The sequence below is a fragment of the Stenella coeruleoalba genome (genome assembly GCF_951394435.1).
Source record: "Stenella coeruleoalba genome assembly, chromosome: 4".
Classification (NCBI taxonomy): Eukaryota; Metazoa; Chordata; class Mammalia; order Artiodactyla; family Delphinidae; genus Stenella; species Stenella coeruleoalba.
In genome coordinates this window covers 87253270-87278966 of record NC_137149.1, presented here as the reverse complement: position 1 = coordinate 87278966, position 25697 = coordinate 87253270, and the positions used below count along the sequence as shown (strand labels likewise).

The 25697-nt window shown below is 44.0% G+C and overlaps 1 long non-coding RNA gene across 19 annotated transcripts in view; it reads right to left on the bottom strand.

Annotated features, from left to right (window-relative positions):
- The window catches only part of LOC307185334, a 3778167-nt gene that overhangs the window by 3031280 nt on the left and 721190 nt on the right, over nt 1-25697 (bottom strand). Inside the window, exon 1 of one of the 19 annotated variants that reach the window (XR_013828006.1) lies at nt 10278-10301. The exons of the other annotated variants lie outside the window; for them this stretch is intronic. This is a non-coding gene — a long non-coding RNA (uncharacterized lncRNA). Of the gene's footprint in view, nt 1-10277; nt 10302-25697 lie in introns of those variants that run through there. 19 annotated transcript variants of the gene reach the window in all.

Here is a 25697-nt window from a genome sequence, read left to right as displayed (position 1 = left end):
GAGGCTAGCTGGAGGTGTCTGGACGGGCAAATTTAACTCTCATTTCCCACCAGGAAGAGGAATTAACCAAAGGCTCAGCATGCCGGGCCGGAACCAGATTAGGGCCTGAAGCCATCCTGCGGTGTTGCGGCCAGGTCACAAGAAAGCGAGTTGAAGAAAGGAGCCCAGGGGCACTGTAATTCACAAAGCTGCAGAGTTATAAATGACAGCTATCGTCCAAAAATAGACTGAAGTAAGGCTGCCAAGAGGACTTGAAAGCGGGGCAGAATTGCAGGAAATCGATTTCAGGAGGTAGACTGGAATTGCATTGAAAGCATAGGAAAAGAGGCAGAACGTCCACAATGATGCACTTGGCCAAAAAGGGCGTATGCGTTTTTTCCTGAATATATTCAGGAAAAAACGCATACGCCCTTTTTGGCCAACCAAGCAAGCTTGCAAAGGAAATCTGCACTACAATGAAGTCTCACTTCCCCCCGGTCAAAAGGGCCATCTGAAAAAAGTGTAAAATCCAGAAAGGCAGGACAGGCCATGGAGAACTGGGAGCCTTGTTATGCTGATGGGCGGGATGTAAATTGCCAACAATCACTCGGGAGAAGTGTATGGTGTTTCCTGAAACATCTAAAAAACAAAGCAACAGAACCTAGGGCACTTCCACTTATGGTCCTATAGTTTAGGGAAATTAAAATCAAAAAGACACAGCCACCCCAAAGTTTGGAACTGCTCTGTTTACAAGAACCTCGTTTACAGTACAAGTTCAACATCGCAGAAAGTGAAAAATGGATAAAGAAGTTGTGGTATTTACTTACAAAGCAATATCACTCAGCAATGAAATCTGTGTCATCAGGCCCTTAGCAGCACAATGAGTGGATTCAGGTATGATGATTCTAACTGAAATAAGTCACACAGAAAAAGAAACATCATAAGATATCAGTAATACACGGAATGTAAACTTGGCTACACAGGAACTGAATTACAGAACAGAACAGGGTCTCAAATTTAGAAAACCAACTTATTCTTGCTTAAGGGTAAAGGTGAGTTGGGGTGCTGCATAAAACCAGAGATTGAAATGAGCACAGATAAAGTTCCTTAAGCCAAATATGGAATAGACAAGAGCTACTCCTTGCTCAACGAAATGGACTCAACACCCCATATTAAACGCCTAAGAATGTACCTGACTAGTAAGTATCTTAAAACCTATGTATTGCTATGTCTCTGAAAGAGAATCAAGCATGTGTACAGGGGCATAAACGCAGCAGTGATAGGATTGGAGAGGTTCGGTGAGCAAATGAAGACCCTTTGAAGTCATATTGCATGGTACCCATTCCACGGGTTTCAACTACCCAGGTTTAAGGTATTCTTCCTTCAGCTAAAACATGCATGTGGAACCCAAGTATGATCAACCATGTGAACGGGAGACGTGTTCAAATATGTCTCAGTTTTCCTCCCCTGGTACTCGGGTGCAACATTCCAGACGCTTTACTAACACTCTCCCCACTTGGAGAGTCAGTCCCTTTAACCTCCTGTTTGGCCCAGTTTGCAATTTCTGCGGAAGATGAACAGGAATAGCGAGAACCAATGAGAGGCTAGCTGGAGGTGTCTGGACGGGCAAATTTAACTCTCATTTCCCACCAGGAAGAGGAATTAACCAAAGGCTCAGCATGCCGGGCCGGAACCAGATTAGGGCCTGAAGCCATCCTGTGGTGTTGCGGCTAGGTCACAAGAAAGCGAGTTGAAGAAAGGAGCTCAGGGGCACTGTAATTCACAGACCTGCAGAGTTATAAATGACAGCTATCGTCCAAAAATAGACTGAAGTAAGGCCGCCAAGAGGACTTGAAAGCAGGGCAGAATTGCAGGAAACCGATTTCAGGAGGTAGACTGGAATTGCATTGAAAGCATAGGAAAAGAGGCAGAACGTCCACAATGATGCACTTGGCCAAAAAGGGCGTATGCGTTTTTTCCTGAATATATTCAGGAAAAAACGCATACGCCCTTTTTGGCCAACCAAGCAAGCTTGCAAAGGAAATCTGCACTACAATGAAGTCTCACTTCCCCCCGGTCAAGAGGGCCATCTGAAAAAAGTATAAAATCCAGAAAGGCAGGACAGGCCATGGAGAACTGGGAGCCTTGTTATGCTGATGGGCGGGATGTAAATTGCCAACAACCACTCGGGAGAAGTGTATGGTGTTTCCTGAAACATCTAAAAAACAAAGCAACAGAGCCTAGGGCACTTCCACTTATGGTCCTATAGCTTAGGGAAATTAAAATCAAAAAGACACAGCCACCCCAAAGTTTGGGACGCCTCCGTTTACAAGAACCTCGTTTACCGTATAAGTTCAATATCAGAGAAAGTGAAAAATGGATAAAGTACTTGTGGTACTTACGTACAATGCAGTATCACTCAGCAATGAAATCTATGTCATCAGGCCCATAGAAGCATAATGAGTGGATTCAGGTACGATGATTCTAACTGAAATAAGTCACACAGAAAAAGAAACATCATAAGATATCACTAATACACGGAATGTAAACTTGGCTACACAGGAACTGCATTCCAAAACAGAACAGGGTCTCAAATTTAGAAAACCAACTTATGCTTGCTTAAGGGGAAAGGTGAGTTGGGGTGCTGCATAAAACCAGAGATTGAAATGAGCACAGATAAAGTTCCTTAAGCCAAATATGGAATAGACAAGAGCTACTCCTTGCTCAACGAAATGGACTCAACACCCCATATTAAACGCCTAAGAATGTACCTGACTAGTAAGTATCTTAAAACCTATGGATTGCTATGTCTCCGAAAGAGAATCAAGCATGTGTACAGGGGCATAAATGCAGCAGTGATAGGATTGGAGAGGTTCGGTGAGCAAATGAAGACCCTTTGAAGTCATATTGAATGGTACCCATTCCACGGGTTTCAACTACCCAGGTTTTAGGTATTCTTCCTTCAGCTAAAACATGCATGTGGAACCCAAGTATGATCAACCATGTGAACGGGAGACGTGTTCAAATATGTCTCAGTTTTCCTCCCCTGGTACTCGGGTGCAACATTCCAGACGCTTTACTAACACTCTCCCCACTTGGAGAGTCAGCGCCTTTAACCTACTGTTTGGCCCAGTTTGCAATTTCTGCGGAAGATGAACAGGAATAGCGAGAACCAATGAGAGACTAGCTGGAGGTGTCTGGACGGGCAAATTTAACTCTCATTTCCCAGCAGGAAGAGGAAATAACCAGAGGCTCAGCGTGCCGTGCCGGAACCAGTTTAGGGCCTGAAGCCAACCTGCGGTGTTGCGGCCAGGTCAAAAGAAAGCAAGTTGAAGAAAGGAGCTCAGGGGCACTGTAATTCACAAACCTGCAGAGTTATAAATGACAGCTATCGTCCAAAAATAGACTGAAGTAAGGCTGCCAAGAGGACTTGAAAGCGGGGCAGAATTGCAGGAAACCGATTTCAGGAGGTAGACTGGAATTGCATTGAAAGCATAGGAAAAGAGGCAGAACGTCCACAATGATGCACTTGGCCAAAAAGGGCGTATGCGTTTTTTCCTGAATATATTCAGGAAAAAACGCATACGCCCTTTTTGGCCAACCAAGCAAGCTTGCAAAGGAAATCTGCACTACAATGAAGTCTCACTTCCCCCCGGTCAAAAGGGCCATCTGAAAAAAGTGTAAAATCCAGAAAGGCAGGACAGGCCATGGAGAACTGGGAGCCTTGTTATGCTGATGGGCGGGATGTAAATTGCCAACAACCACTCGGGAGAAGTGTATGGTGTTTCCTGAAACATCTAAAAAACAAAGCAACAGAGCATAGGACACTGCCACTTATGGTCCTATAGCTTAGGGAAATTAAAATCAAAAAGACACAGCCACCCCAAAGTTTGGGACGCCTCTGTTTACAAGAACCTCGTTTACCGTACAAGTTCAACATCACAGAAAGTGAAAAATGGATAAAGAACTTGTGGTACTTACGTACAATGCAGTATCACTCAGCAATGAAATCTATGTCATCAGGCCCGTAGCAGCATAATGAGTGGATTCAGGTACGATGATTCTAACTGAAATAAGTCACACAGAAAAAGAAACATCATAAGATATCACTAATACACGGAATGTAAACTTGGCTACACAGGAACTGCATTCCAAAACAGAACAGGGTCTCAAATTTAGAAAACCAACTTATGCTTGCTTAAGGGTAAAGGTGAGTTGGGGTGCTGCATAAAACCAGAGATTGAAATGAGCACAGATAAAGTTCCTTAAGCCAAATATGGAATAGACAAGAGCTACTCCTTGCTCAACGAAATGGACTCAACACCCCATATTAAACGCCTAAGAATGTACCTGACTAGTAAGTATCTTAAAACCTATGGATTGCTATGTCTCCAAAAGAGAATCAAGCGTGTGTACAGGGGAATAAACGCAGCAGTGATAGGATTGGAGAGGTTCGGTGAGCAAATGAAGACCCTTTGAAGTCATATTGCATGGTACCCATTCCACGGGTCTCAACTCTCCATGTTTAAGGTATTCTTCCTTCAGCTAAAACATGCATGTGGAACCCAGAGTATGATCAACCATGTGAATGGGAGACGTGTTCAAATATGTCTCAGTTTTCCTCCCCTGGTACTCGGGTGCAACATTCCAGACGCTTTACTAACACTCTCCCCACTTGGAGAGTCAGTCCCTTTAACCTCCTGTTTGGCCCAGTTTGCAATTTCTGCGGAAGATGAACAGGAATAGCGAGAACCAATGAGAGGCTAGCTGGAGGTGTCTGGACGGGCAAATTTAACTCTCATTTCCCACCAGGAAGAGGAATTAACCAAAGGCTCAGCATGCCGGGCCGGAACCAGATTAGGGCCTGAAGCCATCCTGTGGTGTTGCGGCCAGGTCACAAGAAAGCGAGTTGAAGAAAGGAGCTCTGGGTCACTGTAATTCACAAACCTGCAGAGTTATAAATGACAGCTATCGTCCAAAAATAGACTGAAGTAAGGCTGCCAAGAGGACTTGAAAGCGGGGCAGAATTGCAGGAAACCGATTTCAGGAGGTAGACTGGAACTGCATTGAAAGCATAGGAAAAGAGGCAGAACGTCCACAATGATGCACTTGGCCAAAAAGGGCGTATGCGTTTTTTCCTGAATATATTCAGGAAAAAACGCATACGCCCTTTTTGGCCAACCAAGCAAGCTTGCAAAGGAAATCTGCACTACAATGAAGTCTCACTTCCCCCCGGTCGAAAGGGCCATCTGAAAAAAGTGTAAAATCCAGAAAGGCAGGACAGGCCATGGAGAACTGGGAGCCTTGTTATGCTGATGGGCGGGATGTAAATTGCCAACAACCACTCCGGAGAAGTGTATGGTGTTTCCTGAAACATCTAAAAAACAAAGCAACAGAACCTAGGGCACTTCCACTTATGGCCCTATAGCTTAGGGAAATTAAAATCAAAAAGACACAGCCACCCCAAAGTTTGGAACGGCTCTGTTTACAAGAACCTCGTTTACAGTACAAGTTCAACATCGCAGAAAGTGAAAAATGGATAAAGAAGTTGTGGTATTTACTTACAAAGCAATATCACTCAGCAATGAAATCTGTGTCATCAGGCCCTTAGCAGCACAATGAGTGGATTCAGGTATGATGATTCTAACTGAAGTAAGTCACACAGAAAAAGAAACATCATAAGATATCAGTAATACACGGAATGTAAACTTGGCTACACAGGAACTGCATTCCAAAACAGAACAGGGTCTCAAATTTAGAAAACCAACTTATGCTTGCTTAAGGGTAAAGGTGAGTTGGGGTGCTGCATAAAACCAGAGATTGAAATGAGCACAGATAAAGTTCCTTAAGCCAAATATGGAATAGACAAGAGCTACTCCTTGCTCAACGAAATGGACTCAACACCCCATATTAAACGCCTAAGAATGTACCTGACTAGTAAGTATCTTAAAACCTATGGATTGCTATGTCTCCGAAAGAGAATCAAGCATGTGTACAGGGGCATAAGCGCAGCAGTGATAGGATTGGAGAGGTTCAGTGAGCAAATGAAGACCCTTTGAAGTCATATTGCATGGTACCCATTCCACGGGTCTCAACTCTCCAGGTTTAAGGTATTCTTCCTTCAGCTAAAACATGCATGTGGAACCAAAGTATGATCAACCATGTGAACGGGAGACGTGTTCAAATATGTCTCAGTTTTCCTCCCCTGGTACTCGGGTGCAACATTCCAGACGCTTTACTAACACTCTCCCCACTTGGAGAGTCAGCGCCTTTAACCTCCTGTTTGGCCCAGTTTGCAATTTCTGCGGAAGATGAACAGGAATAGTGAGAACCAATGAGAGGCTAGCTGGAGGTGTCTGGACGGGCTAATTTAACTCTCATTTCCCACCAGGAAGAGGAATTAACCAAAGGCTCAGCATGCCGGGCCGGAACCAGATTAGGGCCTGAAGCCATCCTGCGGTGTTGCGGCCAGGTCACTAAAAAGCGAGTTGAAGAAAGGAGCTCAGGGGCACTGTAATTCACAAACCTGCAGAGTTATAAATGACAGCTATCGTCCAAAAATAGACTGAAGTAAGGCTGCCAAGAGGACTTGAAAGCGGGGCAGAATTGCAGGAAACCGATTTCAGGAGGTAGACTGGAATTGCATTGAAAGCATAGGAAAAGAGGCAGAACGTCCACAATGATGCACTTGGCCAAAAAGGGCGTATGCGTTTTTTCCTGAATATATTCAGGAAAAAACGCATACGCCCTTTTTGGCCAACCAAGCAAGCTTGCAAAGGAAATCTGCACTACAATGAAGTCTCACTTCCCCCCGGTCAAAAGGGCCATCTGAAAAAAGTGTAAAATCCAGAAAGGCAGGACAGGCCATGGAGAACTGGGAGCCTTGTTATGCTGATGGGCGGGATGTAAATTGCCAACAGACACTCGGGAGAAGTGTATGGTGTTTCCTGAAACATCTAAAAAACAAAGCAACAGAGCCTAGGGCACTGCCACTTATGGTCCTATAGCTTAGGGAAATTAAAATCAAAAAGACACAGCCACCCCAAAGTTTGGAACGGCTCTGTTTACAAGAACCTCGTTTACAGTACAAGTTCAACATCGCAGAAAGTGAAAAATGCATAAAGAAGTTGTGGTATTTACTTACAAAGCAATATCACTCAGCAATGAAATCTGTGTCATCAGGCCCTCAGCAGCACAATGAGTGGATTCAGGTATGATGATTCTAACTGAAGTAAGTCACACAGAAAAAGAAACATCATAAGATATCAGTAATACATGGAATGTAAACTTGGCTACACAGGAACTGAATTACAGAACAGAACAGGGTCTCAAATTTAGAAAACCAACTTATGCTTGCTTAAGGGTAAAGGTGAGTTGGGGTGCTGCATAAAACCAGAGATTGAAATGAGCACAGATAAAGTTCCTTAAGTCAAATATGGAATAGACAAGAGCTACTCCTTGCTCAACGAAATGGACTCAACACCGCATATTAAACGCCTAAGAATGTACCTGACTTGTAAGTATCTTAAAACCTATGGATTGCTATGTCTCCGAAAGAGAATCAAGCATGTGTACAGGGGCATAAACGCAGCAGTGATAGGATTGGAGAGGTTCGGTGAGCAAATGAAGACCCTTTGAAGTCATATTGCATGGTACCCTTTACACGGGTCTCAACTCTCCAGGTTTAAGGTATTCTTCCTTCAGCTAAAACATGCATGTGGAACCCAAGTATGATCAACCATGTGAACGGGAGACGTGTTCAAATATGTCTTAGTTTTCGTACCCTGGTACTCGGGTGCAACATTCCAGACGCTTTACTAACACTCTCCCCTCTTGGAGAGTCAGCGCCTTTAACCTCCTGTTTGGCCCAGTTTGCAATTTCTGTGGAAGATGAACAGGAATAGTGAGAACCAATGAGAGGCTAGCTGGAGGTGTCTGGACGGGCTAATTTAACTCTCATTTCCCACCAGGAAGAGGAATTAACCAAAGGCTCAGCATGCCGGGCCGGAACCAGATTAGGGCCTGAAGCCATCCTGCGGTGTTGCGGCCAGGTCACAAAAAAGCGAGTTGAAGAAAGGAGCTCAGGGGCACTGTAATTCACAAACCTGCAGAGTTATAAATGACAGCTATCGTCCAAAAATAGACTGAAGTAAGGCTGCCAAGAGGACTTGAAAGCGGGGCAGGATTGCAGGAAACCGATTTCAGGAGGTAGACTGGAATTGCATTGAAAGCATAGGAAAAGAGGCAGAACGTCCACAATGATGCACTTGGCCAAAAAGGGCGTATGTGTTTTTTCCTGAATATATTCAGGAAAAAACGCATACGCCCTTTTTGGCCAACCAAGCAAGCTTGCAAAGGAAATCTGCACTACAATGAAGTCTCACTTCCCCCCGGTCAAAAGGGCCATCTGAAAAAAGTGTAAAATCCAGAAAGGCAGGACAGGCCATGGAGAACTGGGAGCCTTGTTATGCTGATGGGCGGGATGTAAATTGCCAACAGACACTCGGGAGAAGTGTATGGTGTTTCCTGAAACATCTAAAAAACAAAGCAACAGAGCCTAGGGCACTGCCACTTATGGTCCTATAGCTTAGGGAAATTAAAATCAAAAAGACACAGCCACCCCAAAGTTTGGAACGGCTCTGTTTACAAGAACCTCGTTTACAGTACAAGTTCAACATCGCAGAAAGTGAAAAATGCATAAAGAAGTTGTGGTATTTACTTACAAAGCAATATCACTCAGCAATGAAATCTGTGTCATCAGGCCCTCAGCAGCACAATGAGTGGATTCAGGTATGATGATTCTAACTGAAGTAAGTCACACAGAAAAAGAAACATCATAAGATATCAGTAATACATGGAATGTAAACTTGGCTACACAGGAACTGAATTACAGAACAGAACAGGGTCTCAAATTTAGAAAACCAACTTATGCTTGCTTAAGGGTAAAGGTGAGTTGGGGTGCTGCATAAAACCAGAGATTGAAATGAGCACAGATAAAGTTCCTTAAGTCAAATATGGAATAGACAAGAGCTACTCCTTGCTCAACGAAATGGACTCAACACCGCATATTAAACGCCTAAGAATGTACCTGACTTGTAAGTATCTTAAAACCTATGGATTGCTATGTCTCCGAAAGAGAATCAAGCATGTGTACAGGGGCATAAACGCAGCAGTGATAGGATTGGAGAGGTTCGGTGAGCAAATGAAGACCCTTTGAAGTCATATTGCATGGTACCCTTTACACGGGTCTCAACTCTCCAGGTTTAAGGTATTCTTCCTTCAGCTAAAACATGCATGTGGAACCCAAGTATGATCAACCATGTGAACGGGAGACGTGTTCAAATATGTCTTAGTTTTCGTACCCTGGTACTCGGGTGCAACATTCCAGACGCTTTACTAACACTCTCCCCTCTTGGAGAGTCAGCGCCTTTAACCTCCTGTTTGGCCCAGTTTGCAATTTCTGTGGAAGATGAACAGGAATAGCGAGAACCAATGAGAGGCTAGCTGGAGGTGTCTGGACGGGCAAATTTAACTCTCATTTCCCACCAGGAAGAGGAAATAACCAAAGGCTCAGCGTGCCGTACCGGAACCAGATTAGGGCCTGAAGCCATCCTGCGGTGTTGCGGCCAGCTCAAAAGAAAGCGAGTTGAAGAAAGGAGCTCAGGGGCACTGTAATTCACAAACCTGCAGAGTTATAAATGACAGCTATCGTCCAAAAATAGACTGAAGTAAGGCTGCCAAGAGGACTTGAAAGCGGGAGAGAATTGCAGGAAACCGATTTCAGGAGGTAGACTGGAATTGCATTGAAAGCATAGGAAAAGAGGCAGAACGTCCACAATGATGCACTTGGCCAAAAAGGGCGTATGCGTTTTTTCCTGAATATATTCAGGAAAAAACGCATACGCCCTTTTTGGCCAACCAAGCAAGCTTGCAAAGGAAATCTGCACTACAATGAAGTCTCACTTCCCCCCGGTCAAAAGGGCCATCTGAAAAAAGTGTAAAATCCAGAAAGGCAGGACAGGCCATGGAGAACTGGGAGCCTTGTTATGCTGATGGGCAGGATGTAAATTGCCAACAACCACTCGGGAGAAGTGTATGGTGTTTCCTGAAACATCTAAAAAACAAAGCAACAGATCCTAGGGCACTTCCACTTATGGTCCTATAGCTTAGGGAAATTGAAATCAAAAAGACACAGCCACCCCAAAGTTTGGAACGGCTCTGTTTACAAGAACCTCGTTTACAGTACAAGTTCAACATCGCAGAAAGTGAAAAATGGATAAAGAAGTTGTGGTATTTACTTACAAAGCAATATCACTCAGCAATGAAATCTGTGTCATCACGCCCTTAGCAGCACAATGAGTGGATTCAGGTATGATGATTCTAACTGAAATAAGTCACACAGAAAAAGAAACATCATAAGATATCAGTAATACACGGAATGTAAACTTGGCTACACAGGAACTGAATTACAGAACAGAACAGGGTCTCAAATTTAGAAAACCAACTTATGCTTGCTTAAGGGTAAAGGTGAGTTGGGGTGCTGCATAAAACCAGAGATTGAAATGAGCACAGATAAAGTTCCTTAAGCCAAATATGGAATAGACAAGAGCTACTCCTTGCTCAACGAAATGGACTCAACACCCCATATTAAACGCCTAAGAATGTACCTGACTAGTAAGTATCTTAAAACCTATGGATTGCTATGTCTCCAAAAGAGAATCAAGCGTGTGTACAGGGGAATAAACGCAGCAGTGATAGGATTGGAGAGGTTCGGTGAGCAAATGAAGACCCTTTGAAGTCATATTGCATGGTACCCATTCCACGGGTCTCAACTCTCCATGTTTAAGGTATTCTTCCTTCAGCTAAAACATGCATGTGGAACCCAGAGTATGATCAACCATGTGAATGGGAGACGTGTTCAAATATGTCTCAGTTTTCCTCCCCTGGTACTCGGGTGCAACATTCCAGACGCTTTACTAACACTCTCCCCACTTGGAGAGTCAGTCCCTTTAACCTCCTGTTTGGCCCAGTTTGCAATTTCTGCGGAAGATGAACAGGAATAGCGAGAACCAATGAGAGGCTAGCTGGAGGTGTCTGGACGGGCAAATTTAACTCTCATTTCCCACCAGGAAGAGGAATTAACCAAAGGCTCAGCATGCCGGGCCGGAACCAGATTAGGGCCTGAAGCCATCCTGTGGTGTTGCGGCCAGGTCACAAGAAAGCGAGTTGAAGAAAGGAGCTCTGGGTCACTGTAATTCACAAACCTGCAGAGTTATAAATGACAGCTATCGTCCAAAAATAGACTGAAGTAAGGCTGCCAAGAGGACTTGAAAGCGGGGCAGAATTGCAGGAAACCGATTTCAGGAGGTAGACTGGAACTGCATTGAAAGCATAGGAAAAGAGGCAGAACGTCCACAATGATGCACTTGGCCAAAAAGGGCGTATGCGTTTTTTCCTGAATATATTCAGGAAAAAACGCATACGCCCTTTTTGGCCAACCAAGCAAGCTTGCAAAGGAAATCTGCACTACAATGAAGTCTCACTTCCCCCCGGTCGAAAGGGCCATCTGAAAAAAGTGTAAAATCCAGAAAGGCAGGACAGGCCATGGAGAACTGGGAGCCTTGTTATGCTGATGGGCGGGATGTAAATTGCCAACAACCACTCGGGAGAAGTGTATGGTGTTTCCTGAAACATCTAAAAAACAAAGCAACAGAACCTAGGGCACTTCCACTTATGGCCCTATAGCTTAGGGAAATTAAAATCAAAAAGACACAGCCACCCCAAAGTTTGGAACGGCTCTGTTTACAAGAACCTCGTTTACAGTACAAGTTCAACATCGCAGAAAGTGAAAAATGGATAAAGAAGTTGTGGTATTTACTTACAAAGCAATATCACTCAGCAATGAAATCTGTGTCATCAGGCCCTTAGCAGCACAATGAGTGGATTCAGGTATGATGATTCTAACTGAAGTAAGTCACACAGAAAAAGAAACATCATAAGATATCAGTAATACACGGAATGTAAACTTGGCTACACAGGAACTGCATTCCAAAACAGAACAGGGTCTCAAATTTAGAAAACCAACTTATGCTTGCTTAAGGGTAAAGGTGAGTTGGGGTGCTGCATAAAACCAGAGATTGAAATGAGCACAGATAAAGTTCCTTAAGCCAAATATGGAATAGACAAGAGCTACTCCTTGCTCAACGAAATGGACTCAACACCCCATATTAAACGCCTAAGAATGTACCTGACTAGTAAGTATCTTAAAACCTATGGATTGCTATGTCTCCGAAAGAGAATCAAGCATGTGTACAGGGGCATAAGCGCAGCAGTGATAGGATTGGAGAGGTTCAGTGAGCAAATGAAGACCCTTTGAAGTCATATTGCATGGTACCCATTCCACGGGTCTCAACTCTCCAGGTTTAAGGTATTCTTCCTTCAGCTAAAACATGCATGTGGAACCAAAGTATGATCAACCATGTGAACGGGAGACGTGTTCAAATATGTCTCAGTTTTCCTCCCCTGGTACTCGGGTGCAACATTCCAGACGCTTTACTAACACTCTCCCCACTTGGAGAGTCAGTCCCTTTAACCTCCTGTTTGGCCCAGTTTGCAATTTCTGCGGAAGATGAACAGGAATAGTGAGAACCAATGAGAGGCTAGCTGGAGGTGTCTGGACGGGCTAATTTAACTCTCATTTCCCACCAGGAAGAGGAATTAACCAAAGGCTCAGCATGCCGGGCCGGAACCAGATTAGGGCCTGAAGCCATCCTGCGGTGTTGCGGCCAGGTCACAAAAAAGCGAGTTGAAGAAAGGAGCTCAGGGGCACTGTAATTCACAAACCTGCAGAGTTATAAATGACAGCTATCGTCCAAAAATAGACTGAAGTAAGGCTGCCAAGAGGACTTGAAAGCGGGGCAGAATTGCAGGAAACCGATTTCAGGAGGTAGACTGGAATTGCATTGAAAGCATAGGAAAAGAGGCAGAACGTCCACAATGATGCACTTGGCCAAAAAGGGCGTATGTGTTTTTTCCTGAATATATTCAGGAAAAAACGCATACGCCCTTTTTGGCCAACCAAGCAAGCTTGCAAAGGAAATCTGCACTACAATGAAGTCTCACTTCCCCCCGGTCAAAAGGGCCATCTGAAAAAAGTGTAAAATCCAGAAAGGCAGGACAGGCCATGGAGAACTGGGAGCCTTGTTATGCTGATGGGCGGGATGTAATTTGCCAACAGACACTCGGGAGAAGTGTATGGTGTTTCCTGAAACATCTAAAAAACAAAGCAACAGAGCCTAGGGCACTGCCACTTATGGTCCTATAGCTTAGGGAAATTAAAATCAAAAAGACACAGCCACCCCAAAGTTTGGAACGGCTCTGTTTACAAGAACCTCGTTTACAGTACAAGTTCAACATCGCAGAAAGTGAAAAATGCATAAAGAAGTTGTGGTATTTACTTACAAAGCAATATCACTCAGCAATGAAATCTGTGTCATCAGGCCCTCAGCAGCACAATGAGTGGATTCAGGTATGATGATTCTAACTGAAGTAAGTCACACAGAAAAAGAAACATCATAAGATATCAGTAATACATGGAATGTAAACTTGGCTACACAGGAACTGAATTACAGAACAGAACAGGGTCTCAAATTTAGAAAACCAACTTATGCTTGCTTAAGGGTAAAGGTGAGTTGGGGTGCTGCATAAAACCAGAGATTGAAATGAGCACAGATAAAGTTCCTTAAGTCAAATATGGAATAGACAAGAGCTACTCCTTGCTCAACGAAATGGACTCAACACCGCATATTAAACGCCTAAGAATGTACCTGACTTGTAAGTATCTTAAAACCTATGGATTGCTATGTCTCCGAAAGAGAATCAAGCATGTGTACAGGGGCATAAACGCAGCAGTGATAGGATTGGAGAGGTTCGGTGAGCAAATGAAGACCCTTTGAAGTCATATTGCATGGTACCCTTTACACGGGTCTCAACTCTCCAGGTTTAAGGTATTCTTCCTTCAGCTAAAACATGCATGTGGAACCCAAGTATGATCAACCATGTGAACGGGAGACGTGTTCAAATATGTCTTAGTTTTCGTACCCTGGTACTCGGGTGCAACATTCCAGACGCTTTACTAACACTCTCCCCTCTTGGAGAGTCAGCGCCTTTAACCTCCTGTTTGGCCCAGTTTGCAATTTCTGTGGAAGATGAACAGGAATAGCGAGAACCAATGAGAGGCTAGCTGGAGGTGTCTGGACGGGCAAATTTAACTCTCATTTCCCACCAGGAAGAGGAAATAACCAAAGGCTCAGCGTGCCGTACCGGAACCAGATTAGGGCCTGAAGCCATCCTGCGGTGTTGCGGCCAGCTCAAAAGAAAGCGAGTTGAAGAAAGGAGCTCAGGGGCACTGTAATTCACAAACCTGCAGAGTTATAAATGACAGCTATCGTCCAAAAATAGACTGAAGTAAGGCTGCCAAGAGGACTTGAAAGCGGGAGAGAATTGCAGGAAACCGATTTCAGGAGGTAGACTGGAATTGCATTGAAAGCATAGGAAAAGAGGCAGAACGTCCACAATGATGCACTTGGCCAAAAAGGGCGTATGCGTTTTTTCCTGAATATATTCAGGAAAAAACGCATACGCCCTTTTTGGCCAACCAAGCAAGCTTGCAAAGGAAATCTGCACTACAATGAAGTCTCACTTCCCCCCGGTCAAAAGGGCCATCTGAAAAAAGTGTAAAATCCAGAAAGGCAGGACAGGCCATGGAGAACTGGGAGCCTTGTTATGCTGATGGGCAGGATGTAAATTGCCAACAACCACTCGGGAGAAGTGTATGGTGTTTCCTGAAACATCTAAAAAACAAAGCAACAGATCCTAGGGCACTTCCACTTATGGTCCTATAGCTTAGGGAAATTGAAATCAAAAAGACACAGCCACCCCAAAGTTTGGAACGGCTCTGTTTACAAGAACCTCGTTTACAGTACAAGTTCAACATCGCAGAAAGTGAAAAATGGATAAAGAAGTTGTGGTATTTACTTACAAAGCAATATCACTCAGCAATGAAATCTGTGTCATCACGCCCTTAGCAGCACAATGAGTGGATTCAGGTATGATGATTCTAACTGAAATAAGTCACACAGAAAAAGAAACATCATAAGATATCAGTAATACACGGAATGTAAACTTGGCTACACAGGAACTGAATTACAGAACAGAACAGGGTCTCAAATTTAGAAAACCAACTTATGCTTTCTTAAGGGTAAAGGTGAGTTGGGGTGCTGCATAAAACCAGAGATTGAAATGAGCACAGATAAAGTTCCTTAAGTCAAATATGGAATAGACAAGAGCTACTCCTTGCTCAACGAAATGGACTCAACACCGCATATTAAACGCCTAAGAATGTACCTGACTAGTAAGTATCTTAAAACCTATGGATTGCTATGTCTCCGAAAGAGAATCAAGCATGTGTACAGGGGCATAAACGCAGCAGTGATAGGATTGGAGAGGTTCGGTGAGCAAATGAAGACCCGTTGAAGTCATATTGCATGGTACCCATTCCACAGGTTTCAACTACCCAGGTTTAAGGTATTCTTCCTTCAGCTAAAACATGCATGTGGAACCTAGAGTATGATCAACCATGTGATCGGGAGACGTGTTCAAATATGTCTCAGTTTTCCTCCCCTGGTACTCGGGTGCAACATTCCAGACGCTTTACTAACACTCTCCCCACTTGGAGAGTCAGTCCCTTTAACCTCCTGTTTGGCCCAGTTTGCAATTTCTGCGGAAGATGAACAGGAATAGCGAGAACCAATGAGAGGCTAGCTGGAGGTGTCTGGACGGGCAAATTTAACTCTCATTTCCCACCAGGAAGAGGAATTAACCAAAGGCTCAGCGTGCCGGGCCGGAACCACATTAGGGCCTGAAGCCATCCTGCGGTGTTGCGGCCAGGTCACAAGAAAGCGAGTTGAAGAAAGGAGCTCAGGGGCACTGTAATTCACAAACCTGCAGAGTTATAAATGACAGCTATCGTCCAAAAATAGACTGAAGTAAGGCTGCCAAGAGGACTTGAAAGCGGGGCAGAATTGCAGGAAACCGATTTCAGGAGGTAGACTGGAATTGCATTGAAAGCATAGGAAAAGAGGGAGAACGTCCACAATGATGCACTTGGCCAAAAAGGGCGTATGCGTTTTTTCCTGAATATATTCAGGAAAAAACGCATACGCCCTTTTTGGCCAACCAAGCAAGCTTGCAAAGGAAATCTGCACTACAATGAAGTCTCACTTCCCCCCGGTCAAAAGGGCCATCTGAAAAAAGTGTAAAATCCAGAAAGGCAGGACAGGCCATGGAGAACTGGGAGCCTTGTTATGCTGATGGGCGGGATGTAAATTGCCAACAACCACTCGGGAGAAGTGTATGGTGTTTCCTGAAACATCTAAAAAACAAAGCAACAGAACCTAGGGCACTTCCACTTATGGTCCTATAGCTTAGGGAAATTAAAATCAAAAAGACACAGCCACCCCAAAGTTTGGAACGGCTCTGTTTACAAGAACCTCGTTTACAGTACAAGTTCAACATCGCAGAAAGTGAAAAATGGATAAAGAAGTTGTGGTATTTACTTACAAAGCAATATCACTCAGCAATGAAATCTGTGTCATCAGGCCCTTAGCATCACAATGAGTGGATTCAGGTATGATGATTCTAACTGAAATAAGTCACACAGAAAAAGAAACATCATAAGATATCAGTAATACACGGAATGGAAACTTGGCTACACAGGTACTGAATTACAGAACAGAACAGGGTCTCAAATTTAGAAAACCAACTTATGCTTGCTTAAGGGGAAAGGTGAGTTGGGGTGCTGCATAAAACCAGAGATTGAAATGAGCACAGATAAAGTTCCTTAAGCCAAATATGGAATAGACAAGAGCTACTCCTTGCTCAACGAAATGGACTCAACACCGCATATTAAACGCCTAAGAATGTACCTGACTAGTAAGTATCTTAAAACCTATGGATTGCTATGTCTCCGAAAGAGAATCAAGCATGTGTACAGGGACATAAACGCAGCAGTGATAGGACTGGAGAGGTTCGGTGAGCAAATGAAGACCCTTTGAAGTCATATTGCATGGTACCCATCCCACGGGTTTCAACTACCCAGGTTTAAGTTATTCTTCCTTCAGCTAAAACATGCATGTGGAACCTAGAGTATGATCAACCATGTGATCGGGAGACGTGTTCAAATATGTCTCAGTTTTCGTACCCTGGTACTCGGGTGCAACATTCCAGACGCTTTACTAACACTCTCCCCACTTGGAGAGTCAGCGCCTTTAACCTCCTGTTTGGCCCAGTTTGCAATTTCTGCGGAAGATGAACAGGAATAGTGAGAACCAATGAGAGACTAGCTGGAGGTGTCTGAACGGGCAAATTTAACTCTCATTTCCCACCAGGAAGAGGAATTAACCAAAGGCTCAGCGTGCCGTGCCGGAACCAGATTAGGGCCTGAAGCCATCCTGCGGTGCTGCGGCCAGGTCACTAGAAAGGGAGTTGAAGAAAGGAGCTCAGGGGCACTGTAATTCACAAACCTGCAGAGTTATAAATGACAGCTATCGTCCAAAAATAGACTGAAGTAAGGCTGCCAAGAGGACTTAAAAGCGGGGCAGAATTGCAGGAAACCGATTTCAGGAGGTAGACTGGAATTGCATTGAAAGCATAGGAAAAGAGGCAGAACGTCCACAATGATGCACTTGGCCAAAAAGGGCGTATGCGTTTTTTCCTGAATATATTCAGGAAAAAACGCATACGCCCTTTTTGGCCAACCAAGCAAGCTTGCAAAGGAAATCTGCACTACAATGAAGTCTCACTTCCCCCCGGTCAAAAGGGCCATCTGAAAAAAGTGTAAAATCCAGAAAGGCAGGACAGGCCATGGAGAACTGGGAGCCTTGTTATGCTGATGGGCGGGATGTAAATTGCCAACAACCACTCGGGAGAAGTGTATGGTGTTTCCTGAAACATCTAAAAAACAAAGCAACAGAGCCTAGTGCACTGCCACTTATGGTCCTATAGCTTAGGGAAATTAAAATCAAAAAGACACAACCACCCCAAAGTTTGGAACGGCTCTGTTTACAAGAACCTCGTTTACAGTACAAGTTCAACATCGCAGAAAGTGAAAAATGCATAAAGAAGTTGTGGTATTTACTTACAAAGCAATATCACTCAGCAATGAAATCTGTGTCATCAGGCCCTCAGCAGCACAATGAGTGGATTCAGGTATGATGATTCTAACTGAAGTAAGTCACACAGAAAAAGAAACATCATAAGATATCAGTAATACATGGAATGTAAACTTGGCTACACAGGAACTGAATTACAGAACAGAACAGGGTCTCAAATTTAGAAAACCAACTTATGCTTGCTTAAGGGTAAAGGTGAGTTGGGGTGCTGCATAAAACCAGAGATTGAAATGAGCACAGATAAAGTTCCTTAAGTCAAATATGGAATAGACAAGAGCTACTCCTTGCTCAACGAAATGGACTCAACACCGCATATTAAACGCCTAAGAATGTACCTGACTTGTAAGTATCTTAAAACCTATGGATTGCTATGTCTCCAAAAGAGAATCAAGCATGTGTACAGGGGCATAAACGCAGCAGTGATAGGATTGGAGAGGTTCGGTGAGCAAATGAAGACCCTTTGAAGTCATATTGCATGGTACCCATTACACGGGTCTCAACTCTCCAGGTTTAAGGTATTCTTCCTTCAGCTAAAACATGCATGTGGAACCCAAGTATGATCAACCATGTGAACGGGAGACGTGTTCAAATATGTCTCAGTTTTCGTACCCTGGTACTCGGGTGCAACATTCCAGACGCTTTACTAACACTCTTCCCTCTTGGAGAGTCAGCGCCTTTAACCTCCTGTTTGGCCCAGTTTGCAATTTCTGCGGAAGATGAACAGGAATAGCGAGAACCAATGAGAGGCTAGCTGGAGGTGTCTGGACGGGCAAATTTAACTCTCATTTCCCACCAGGAAGAGGAAATAACCAAAGGCTCAGCGTGCCGTACCGGAACCAGATTAGGGCCTGAAGCCATCCTGCGGTGTTGCGGCCAGCTCAAAAGAAAGCGAGTTGAAGAAAGGAGCTCAGGGGCACTGTAATTCACAAACCTGCAGAGTTATAAATGACAGCTATCGTCCAAAAATAGACTGAAGTAAGGCTGCCAAGAGGACTTGAAAGCGGGAGAGATTGCAGGAAACCGATTTCAGGAGGTAGACTGGAATTGCATTGAAAGCATAGGAAAAGAGGCAGAACGTCCACAATGATGCACTTGGCCAAAAAGGGCGTATGCGTTTTTTCCTGAATATATTCAGGAAAAAACGCATACGCCCTTTTTGGCTAACCAAGCAAGCTTGCAAAGGAAATCTGCACTACAATGAAGTCTCACTTCCCCCCGGTCAAAAGGGCCATCTGAAAAAAGTGTAAAATCCAGAAAGGCAGGACAGGCCATGGAGAACTGGGAGCCTTGTTATGCTGATGGGCAGGATGTAAATTGCCAACAACCACTCGGGAGAAGTGTATGGTGTTTCCTGAAACATCTAAAAAACAAAGCAACAGATCCTAGGGCACTTCCACTTATGGTCCTATAGCTTAGGGAAATTGAAATCAAAAAGACACAGCCACCCCAAAGTTTGGAACGGCTCTGTTTACAAGAACCTCGTTTACAGTACAAGTTCAACATCGCAGAAAGTGAAAAATGGATAAAGAAGTTGTGGTATTTACTTACAAAGCAATATCACTCAGCAATGAAATCTGTGTCATCACGCCCTTAGCAGCACAATGAGTGGATTCAGGTATGATGATTCTAACTGAAATAAGTCACACAGAAAAAGAAACATCATAAGATATCAGTAATACACGGAATGTAAACTTGGCTACACAGGAACTGAATTACAGAACAGAACAGGGTCTCAAACTCAGAAAACCAACCTATGCTTGCTTACGGGTAAAGGTGAGTTGGGGTGCTGCATAAAACCAGAGATTGAAATGAGCACAGATAAAGTTCCTTAAGCCAAATATGGAATAGACAAGAGCTACTCCTTGCTCAACGAAATGGACTCAACACCGCATATTAAACGCCTAAGAATGTACCTGACTAGTAAGTATCTTAAAACCTATGGATTGCTATGTCTCCGAAAGAGAATCAAGCATGTGTACAGGGGCATAAACGCAGCAGTGATAGGATTGGAGAGGTTCGTGAGCAAATGAAGACCCTTTGAAGTCATATTGCATGGTACCCATTCCACGGGTTTCAACTACCCAGGTTTAAGGTATTCTTACTTCAGCTAAAACATGCATGTGGAACCTAGAGTATGATCAACCATGTGATCGGGAGATGTGTTCAAATATGTCTCAGTTTTCGTACCCTGGTACTCGGGTGCAACATTCCAGACGCTTTACTAACACTCTCCCCACTTGGAGAGTCAGCCCCTTCAACCTCCTGTTTGGCCCAGTTTGCAATTTCTGTGGAAGATGAACAGGAATAGCGAGAACCAATGAGAGACTAGCTGGAGGTGTCTGGATGGGCAAATTTAACTCTCATTTCCCACCAGAAAGAGGAATTAACCAAAGGCTCAGCGTGCCGTGCCAGAACCAGATTAGGGCCTGAAGCCATCCTGCGGTGTTGCGGCCAGGTCACAAGAAAGCGAGTTGAAAAAAGGAGCTCAGGGGCACTGTAATTCACAAACCTGCAGAGTTATAAATGACAGCTATCGTCCAAAAATAGACTGAAGTAAGGCTGCCAAGAGGACTTGAAAGCGGGGCAGAATTGCAGGAAACCGATTTCAGGTGGTAGACTGGAATTGCATTGAAAGCATAGGAAAAGAGGCAGAACGTCCACAATGATGCACTTGGCCAAAAAGGGCGTATGCGTTTTTTCCTGAATATATTCAGGAAAAAACGCATACGCCCTTTTTGGCCAACCAAGCAAACTTGCAAAGGAAATCTGCACTACAATGAAGTCTCACTTCCCCCCGGTCAAAAGGGCCATCTGAAAAAAGTGCAAAATCCAGAAAGGCAGGACAGGCCATGGAGAACTGGGAGCCTTCTTATGCTGATGGGCGGGAGGTAAATTGCCAACAGACACTCAGGAGAAGTGTATGGTGTTTCCTGAAACATCGAAAAAACAAAGCAACAGAGCCTAGGGCACTTCCACTTATGGTCCTATAGCTTAGGGAAATTAAAATCAAAAAGACACAGCCACCCCAAAGTTTGGGACGCCTCTGTTTACAAGAACCTCGTTTACAGTACAAGTTCAACATCGCAGAAAGTGAAAAATGGATAAAGAAGTTGTGGTATTTACTTACAAAGCAATATCACTCAGCAATGAAATCTATGTCATCAGGCCCTTAGCAGCACAATGAGTGGATTCAGGTAAGATGATTCTAACTGAAATAAGTCACACAGAAAAAGAAACATCATAAGATATCACTAATGCACGGAATGTAAACTTGGCTACACAGGAACTGAATTACAGAACAGAACAGGGTCTCAAATTTAGAAAACCAACTTATGCTTGCTTAAGGGGAAAGGTGAGTTGGGGTGCTGCATAAAACCAGAGATTGAAATGAGCACAGATAAAGTTCCTTAAGCCAAATATGGAATAGACAAGAGCTACTCCTTGCTCAACGAAATGGACTCAAAACCCCATATTAAACGCCTAAGAATGTACCTGACTAGTAAGTATCTTAAAACCTATGGATTGCTATGTCTCCAAAAGAGAATCAAGCGTGTACAGGAGCATAAACGCAGCAGTGATAGGATTGGAGAGGTTCGGTGAGCAATGAAGACCCTTTGAAGTCATATTGCATGGTACCCATTACACGGGTCTCAACTCTCCAGGTTTAACGAATTCTTCCTTCAGCTAAAACATGCATGTGGAACCCAGAGTATGATCAACCATGTGAACGGGAGACGTGTTCAAATATGTCTCAGTTTTCCTCCCCTGGTACTCTGGTGCAACATTCCAGACGCTTTACTAACACTCTCCCGACTTGGAGAGTCAGTCCCTTTAACCTCCTGTTTGGCCCAGTTTGCAATTTCTGCGGAAGATGAACAGGAATAGCGAGAACCAATGAGAGGCTAGCTGGAGGTGTCTGGACGGGCAAATTTAACTCTCATTTCCCACCAGGAAGAGGAATTAACCAAAGGCTCAGCGTGCCGTGCCGGAACCAGATTAGGGCCTGAAGCCATCCTGCAGTGTTGCGGCCAGCTCAAAAGAAAGCGAGTTGAAGAAAGGAGCTCAGGGGCACTGTAATTCACAAACCTGCAGAGTTATAAATGACAGCTATCGTCCAAAAATAGACTGAAGTAAGGCTGCCAAGAGGACTTGAAAGCGGGGCAGAATTGCAGGAAACCGATTTCAGGAGGTAGACTGGAATTGCATTGAAAGCATAGGAAAAGAGGCAGAACGTCCACAATGATGCACTTGGCCAAAAAGGGCGTATGCGTTTTTTCCTGAATATATTCAGGAAAAAACGCATACGCCCTTTTTGGCCAACCAAGCAAGCTTGCAAAGGAAATCTGCACTACAATGAAGTCTCACTTCCCCCCGGTCAAAAGGGCCATCTGAAAAAAGTGCAAAATCCAGAAAGGCAACAGGCCATGGAGAACTGGGAGACTTGTTATGCTGATGGGCGGGATGTAAATTGCCAACAGACACTCGGGAGAAGTGTATGGTGTTTCCTGAAACATCTAAAAAACAAAGCAACAGAGCCTAGGGCACTTCCACTTATGGTCCTATAGCTTAGGGAAATTAAAATCAAAAAGACACAGCCACCTCAAAGTTTGGGACGCCTCTGTTTACAAGAACCTCGTTTACCGTACAAGTTCAATATCACAGAAAGTGAAAAATGGATAAAGAACTTGTGGTACTTACGTACAGTGCAGTATCACTCAGCAATGAAATCTATGTCATCAGACCCGTAGCAGCATAATGAGTGGATTCAGGTACGATGATTCTAACTGAAATAAGTCACACAGAAAAAGAAACATCATAAGATATCACTAATACACGGAATGTAAACTTGGCTACACAGGAACTGCATTCCAAAACAGAACAGGGTCTCAAATTTAGAAAACCAACTTATGCTTGCTTAAGGGGAAAGGTGAGTTGGGGTGCTGCATAAAACCAGAGATTGAAATGAGCACAGATAAAGTTCCTTAAGCCAAATATGGAATAGACAAGAGCTACTCCTTGCTCAACAAAATGGACTCAACACCGCATATTAAACACCTAAGAATGTACCTGAGTAGTAAGTATCTTAAAACCTATGGATTGCTATGTCTCCGAAAGAGAATCAAGCATGTGTACAGGGGCATAAACGCAGCAGTGATAGGATTGGAGAGGTTTGGTGAGTAAATGAAGACCCTTTGAAGTCATATTGCATGGTACCCATTCCACGGGTTTCAACTACCCAGGTTTAAGGTATTCTTCCTTCAGCTAAAACATGCATGTGGAACCTAGAGTATGATCAACCATGTGATCGGGAGACGTGTTCAAATATGTCTCAGTTTTCCTACCCTGGTACTCGGGTACAACATTCCAGACGCTTTACTAACACTCTCCCGACTTGGAGAGTCAGCGCCTTTAACCTCCTGTTTGGCCCAGTTTGCAATTTCTGCGGAAGATGAACAGGAATAGCGAGAACCAATGAGAGACTAGCTGGAGGTGTCTGGACGGGCAAATTTAACTCTCATTTCCCACCAGGAAGAGGAAATAACCAAAGGCTCAGCGTGCCGTACCGGAACCAGATTAGGGCCTGAAGCCATCCTGTGGTGTTGCGGCCAGGTCACAAGAAAGCGAGTTGAAGAAAGGAGCTCAGGGGCACTGTAATTCACAAACCTGCAGAGTTATAAATGACAGCTATCGTCCAAAAATAGACTGAAGTAAGGCTGCCAAGAGGACTTGAAAGCGGGGCAGAATTGCAGGAAACCGATTTCAGGAGGTAGACTGGAATTGCATTGAAAGCATAGGAAAAGAGGCAGAACATCCACAATGATGCACTTGGCCAAAAAGGGCGTATGCGTTTTTTCCTGAATATATTCAGGAAAAAACGCATACGCCCTTTTTGGCCAACCAAGCAAGCTTGCAAAGGAAATCTGCACTACAATGAAGTCTCACTTCCCCCCGGTCAAAAGGGCCATCTGAAAAAAGTGTAAAATCCAGAAAGGCAGGACAGGCCATGGAGAACTGGGAGCCTTGTTATGCTGATGGGCGGGATGTAAATTGCCAACAGACACTCGGGAGAAGTGTATGGTGTTTCCTGAAACATCTAAAAAACAAAGCAACAGAGCCTAGGGCACTGCCACTTAAAGTCCTATAGCTTAGGGAAATTAAAATCAAAAAGACACAGCCACCCCAAAGTTTGGGATGCCTCTGTTTACAAGAACCTCGTTTACAGTACAAGTTCAACATCGCAGAAAGTGAAAAATGGATAAAGAAGTTGTGGTATTTACTTACAAAGCAATATCACTCAGCAATGAAATCTATGTCATCAGGCCCTTAGCAGCACAATGAGTGGATTCAGGTATGATGATTCTAACTGAAATAAGTCACACAGAAAAAGAAACATCATAAGATATCAGTAATACACGGAGTGGAAACTTGGCTACACAGGAACTGAATTACAGAACAGAACAGGGTCTCAAATTTAGAAAACCAACTTATGCTTGCTTAAGGGGAAAGGTGAGTTGGGGTGCTGCATAAAACCAGAGATTGAAATGAGCACAGATAAAGTTCCTTAAGCCAAATATGGAATAGACAAGAGCTACTCCTTGCTCAACGAAATGGACTCAACACCGCATATTAAACGCTTAAGAATGTACCTGACTAGTAAGTATCTTAAAACCTATGGATTGCTATGTCTCCAAAAGAGAATCAAGCATGTGTACAGGGGCATAAACGCAGCAGTGATAGGATTGGAGAGGTTTGGTGAGCAAATGAAGACCCTTTGAAGTCATATTGCATGGTACCCTTTCCACAGGTCTTAACTCTCCAGGTTTAAGGTATTCTTCCTTCAGCTAAAACATGCATGTGGAACCCAAGTATGATCAACCATGTGAACGGGAGACGTGTTCAAATATGTCTCAGTTTTCCTCCCCTGGTACTCGGGTGCAACATTCCAGACGCTTTACTAACACTCTCCCCACTTGGAGAGTCAGCGCCTTTAACCTCCTGTTTGGCCCAGTTTGCAATTTCTGTGGAAGATGAACAGGAATAGCGAGAACCAATGAGAGGCTAGCTGGAGGTGTCTGGACGGGCAAATTTAACTCTCATTTCCCACCAGGAAGAGGAATTAACCAAAGCCTCAGCGTGCCGTGCCCGAACCAGATTAGGGCCTGAAGCCATCCTGCGGTGTTGCGGCCAGCTCACAAGAAAGCGAGTTGAAGAAAGGAGCTCAGGGGCACTGTAATTCACAAACCTGCAGAGTTATAAATGACAGCTATCGTCCAAAAATAGACTGAAGTAAGGCTGCCAAGAGGACTTGAAAGCGGGGCAGAATTGCAGGAAACCGATTTCAGGAGGTAGACTGGAATTGCATTGAAAGCATAGGAAAAGAGGCAGAACGTCCACAATGATGCACTTGGCCAAAAAGGGCGTATGCGTTTTTTCCTGAATATATTCTGAATATATTCAGGAAAAAACGCATACGCCCTTTTTGGCCAA